This window comes from Nannospalax galili, unplaced genomic scaffold, assembly GCF_000622305.1.
Source record: "Nannospalax galili isolate Female #2095 unplaced genomic scaffold, S.galili_v1.0 scaffold846, whole genome shotgun sequence".
NCBI classification, from domain to species: domain Eukaryota; kingdom Metazoa; phylum Chordata; class Mammalia; order Rodentia; family Spalacidae; genus Nannospalax; species Nannospalax galili.
In genome coordinates, this window is record NW_008356458.1 from 523,228 (window position 1) to 528,481 (window position 5,254).

The 5,254-nt window shown below is 35.0% G+C and overlaps 1 protein-coding gene across 1 annotated transcript in view; it reads left to right on the forward strand.

Annotated features, from left to right (window-relative positions):
* Cntn4 (contactin 4) overlaps nt 1–5,254 on the forward strand; it is a 1,122,320-nt gene that overhangs the window by 235,342 nt on the left and 881,724 nt on the right. Inside the window, exon 3 of the mRNA XM_008854554.1 lies at nt 1,694–1,883. The gene's annotated coding sequence lies outside the window, so the exon portion shown is untranslated. The remainder of the gene's footprint in view (nt 1–1,693; nt 1,884–5,254) is intronic.

The window sequence follows — 5,254 nt, forward strand, 5'->3', positions numbered from 1 at the left end:
GCTATTATTTTTTCTCTGTGATTTTGACATGTGAATTTCTTTTGTAGTTTCTGATTCTTGTGTGAGACTCACGCCTTCAAGTTTAGGTCTACTTGTTTTTGTGAACTTTATGGGTCTTTGTGGTTTACTTTTTGGGCATGAAAGGCTGTTTTGTCTAAGCTTCTGGTTCTCTCTCTTGATTTTATTTTGGAGTGGCCAGATTGATTTTGTCTTCAGGAGTTCCCACAGAGGCCCAATTCAGATGAGGGTCAGATGACTTCAAGCTTTCTCCTAAGGTCTGGATCCCTCCAGACCGATTTTGGCCTCAGGAATTTGAGAGTTTTACTAGCCTCAGAGCCTGGCCCAGAAAAGATGTTGGTCTAGGGCAGCTGGTGGCTATGCCACCCAGAGATGCAAAGGCAGATTGGGCTGGAAGAGGCAAGGATGCAAAGGCAGGAAGAGGAAAGGTCAGCTCCCAAGTCCCAGAAAGAGGATGGCAGGTGGTGCAGGCCCAGGGGAGCAGGGGGAGTTGTGGGCGGGGCCGGGTCCAGAAGCAGTGCTCCTGGGGCCCAGAGAAGGACTCAGCAGGGTGTTTTTTTATCAATGAGAAAATCTGGATTTGGAAAAAAGTCAACTGAGACATTATAAAAAAAATGTTCTCACTTGTTTTAAATTTTAAAAATCAGTTTTCTTTGATATCAACTAATGACTCAGTAACCATATTTGCATTAGTTTTGATAGTTAACAGTAGGTTTGTTTGATTGGAGTTTTCAGAATAAAGGGGAGACTCCTTTTGGAAGTTTTGCCCATTTCACATCCTAAACAACAGTTCCTTACATCCTGGAACCTTGGAGACTGTATCCACAAGTGGATGTTTATTTTGAGCCAAAATGTTGGAAATAACTGTCTTATTTATGACACCTTGCTCTTTCCATTGCAGCCCCAAACAGGATAGGATTGGATTGTATTTTAGTCAGTCAGCCTGCCTTCCATATTTTTAGTAAAATCTTTTATCACAGAAACATGAATAGCACAAGATCTTGCCTACTTTTGGGGTTTCATATAGGAATGTGTTTCAGCTGTAAGAAATGGCAAGTTGAAGGATGATCACTTTCAAAATACTGTTCTCATCATTTCTTAAATCTGGTTTTATACCAAGCATCTATGCTATGTCCTTGACCTTTTTAAAATATGCATTGCAAACTGAAATACCTGAATCCGCGAAGTACTCTCATATTGAATGAATAACTGAAGGATAATAATGGGAAACCTCAAATACATGCAGATGTATTTTTACTAGCTATCACTGTGGTATTTAAAAAATTGTAAGGAAACACTAATTACTTCTATGATGGGAAGAAAAGCAATGATTTGTATCAATTTATATTATTGTGGCCTTCATCATATCTCTTCATGAATAATCTCTTTCTTTTAGTCTTTCATTAAGCCTTTATAAATACACTTTTATAAATATGGTTGACATTTAGTTATTTTATTAAATATAATAAACACCAGAAAATATTGAATTAAGAAATCTTACAATATTCTCTACTACTAGTAAAAACTGTGGTTACAATTGGTTCTGTTCTGTATCATAAATAAATCAGAGAAAATGTACCTTTTTTTTCTATTTCATGTTAGAGGTCTTGACTTTTTTGTTGATAGCTGGTTTTTAATAGCTTCATCTTATGTTTTATTCCTTTTGATTTGTCAGAAATTTGATTATCAGCCTGGAGCAGGAAAACATAATCACAGCAAAAGCAGGCAAGTCATTTAGGAAATGCTGCAGAGTGGCTGGAACAGCATTGTGTATGCTGCGTTTGACTGGTTCAGAAGCACAGTCTGAGAAACATATCAACCCCAGATTGGAATGCACTGACCACTACAGTAAGCACCTCTCCTGGGTGTGTGTTGCTGTCCACTGTGTTTGTCATTCACCTTGTGCATGCTTGGATACTGAAACATAAATGAATACTTAGCACTAGGATAGCTACATTTTATGTTTACCTCTGATTTCTACATACTAGCACTCTGCTTAACAGAAATCACTAACAAAATGAAAACTATAGCATGAAACTGATGAGCAGAATACAGCCGAAGCTAATAGTGACTAATGACAAATGTGTTTGTATTCATCCAAATTGAAATCCTAATTACGTTTTTTTTTTGTGTCAGAAATTTTATGGAGTAGGCAGGTAAGGGATTAGTTAACGTGGATTTTATAAAACTATAAATGGTTTGAAGCTTAGACATATAATTTTTAAAGTAACTATATACTATGACAATGTCTTGGTTCTGGCTTTTTAGTGTATATTAAAGACATGGTAACATTTATTTTGGGGATATGGTCCTGTTTTCTCTGTTTAATTTCCTCATGAAGAAACCTGAGAGCCATGCCTTTGTTATGAAATTCTTCCAAGTAGAATTCTGTCACTTCTATCCCTTTGCTTATGGAAGTGCTTTGAAGACAAGAGCTCATGGTCTCTGCCCACTGTAAATGTGAAAAATTGGTCACTGTCAGGTGAGGAAGAATACTTCTTGATATTCTGGAGTCCCCATTCACATAGCTTTAGTCCTTCTGGGCTATCATTTGTGCATGGCAGTAGAATGCACACAGCACATGGTCCTTTAGCCTTTAGCATGTGGTCCTTTAGCTCAGTGCTATTCACATTTCTGACAAATCTAGATAATGTAGAATACACATTAGGTGCATTTATGGTAAGTCTGTGTCCAAATACGTTTTGAAGGGTGGTTAAATTAATAGTATTAAGAGACATTTTTGGGGAACTGACATATTCATTATGTTGTAATGAGAAGTTGAGAACCAATATTTGAAGTAAAATTTTTCTCTTACAAATGCTTTTAAAACATTTAAATGTTTATGACTATTAATTTCATCATTGATCTTCACCTAAACTTTTAATAGAATTCCATATATACTAATGATGTGACTTGGTTACAATGCTCACTTCTCTGTTACTAAAGTGTATTAGTATATTTAAAGAAATTTATTGCACATTAGAAATACCATATTATAAAATGCTAGTTGCATTTTTAATCTACACCATTTACACTCAGTGAAATATATTTACAGCCAGATTCTATTAGTACTTTTTTGAGTTTTACATGTTCTTTGACATTGATTATGATTAAAGATGGATCAAAGGAAGGAAAATGGTGGTCTATCCCTCATGAGCAAGACACTTAACATCTTCTCACTTGAATTCACAATATAATTTAGATGAATCACTCTTGGCTTTTGTAATTAGGATAATAATAAAGACTAAATGTTGCCTTTATCACATTATGTAGTCCGACTCACCAAATAACGTGTCCAATAATATGACACACATATTGTCAGTATGCCTACTGAACATTCAAAATAAACTTCTCTGTTGTAATCTGTATATGTGGCTTAAGACAATTGTCTTTCTGTATAATAATCTTTTGAGACTCTAACTTTTGAAAACATCACATATATTATTAAAAGTAGATGTTTGGCCAATGGGAAAATCCTGGAGCTATAAATTCATTTATAAACAGCTAACATGGGGGTAGCTGGGATTCTGAAAAGATTAAAGGATTAATAAGATATTAGAACATTATCTTTCATTGTGTTAGGTAGAATGTACAGCACCATTTCCTCGGCTGTCCCTGTGCATTTACATTCAGTGTTTACTCAGTCCTGTCAGTTATTATCAAAATTTTACAGTTGAAAAGTCAGTGTATGAATGGGGCAGAATGGTCACAGATTTCCCAGTTATTGGTCGAAGAAAAGCCCAATTCTGCTCTGGCCTGGGTAGTTAAAAACCCACCCCAACAAGAATCCTCTGTAGTATTTGTTAGGGAACACACTCTTCAGAGAAAGGAGTCGTGTATTTGACAGCTGAGATGCACTGACCCCCATAAATGGTCTAAACTGAAGATTATTCTACCTTAGGATCTGATCTCTCTCTCTCTCTCTCTCTCTCTCTCTCTCTCTCTCTCTCTCTCTCAGGAAGTGGTACTGTTAGGAGCTTTTCTTTGCATTTGTTTGTTTAATGTTACTCAACTTATTGTTGAACTTCTAAGCAATGAATTTTAAGACTTGCTAGGTTCAACTTCTCTGGTCTTTTGTACGAATGTTCTAATTTCCAAATTTTATGTTTATTTAGGTCCTTGATTCTTTATAGGTTTCAGTTCATAAATTTGATATTTAGTTAATAAGTTTATTCCTTAGTATTTTATGTTTTGTGTTTTATTGGCATGTAATAGTATTTCACTGTTTTGGTATTTTCAGTGGAAATGTTTAATAAATTTGGATTGTTCATCTTCATCATAATATAAAATAAAACTTGATTTACTTCCAGAAGTCAATTCTCTGCCTCTGCCATGTAGGTTCTAGGGATGAAATTGTTTATTAGACCTAGTGTTTTTCTCTCAGTCATTTAATTTTTTTTTATTTAGGAGAACATGGCATCTGTAAGTTGTGATAGTTCTTCCTTTCCAAAGTGGGCATATTTTATTTCATTTTCTTGATTAATTCCTACAACTAGGTCATATAAATTTCTCAAGATAATTTGCTTATTTTGTTTTGATCTTATAAGAAAAACATTATGTGTTTGCAGATAAATATATTACTTTCAGGTCTTTCATTAGATTATTTTTTAAAGTTGATGATGTTTCTTTTGTTCCTTCTTCTTTAGGTGTTTTTCTACAGGGTTATGTTGCATTTCTTCAAAGGCTTTAATGCAAGAATAAAACGATTCATGCAGCCTTTGCCCTTTATTGTAATAACATGGTGTATTAATTGCTATTCTATCACTGTGATACATACAATACCACAATTACAGAGGAAGAATCCATAATAGTGGGGGAAGCATATTAAAGAGAAACAGAGATCACATTTCCATCCACATGAAGGAACAGAGTGAATGAACTGCTGTAGGACGAGCATATAAGCTGTCAAAGCCCACCCATAGTGCTGTGTTTTCTTCAGCAAGGCTGCACTACCCCCTAAAAGGTTAGACAACTTCCCTAGATAATGGCATCAACAGGTGCACAAGTGTTTAAAATGCCTGAACTTATCAGGGATATTTCTCATTTAAACCACCAACATGGTATGTTATCTTGATTGGTTTACTTATGTTGTGACCATCTTGTGTTCCTAGGTTAAGTTCACTTGATTGTGATGTGTAATTCTTTCCATCTGTTGCAGCATTGAATTCTTAGGAATTTTTTTCTATGCAATATAAGGGATTTTTAGTGTGCAGTTTTCTGGTGCATATTTTTCTTT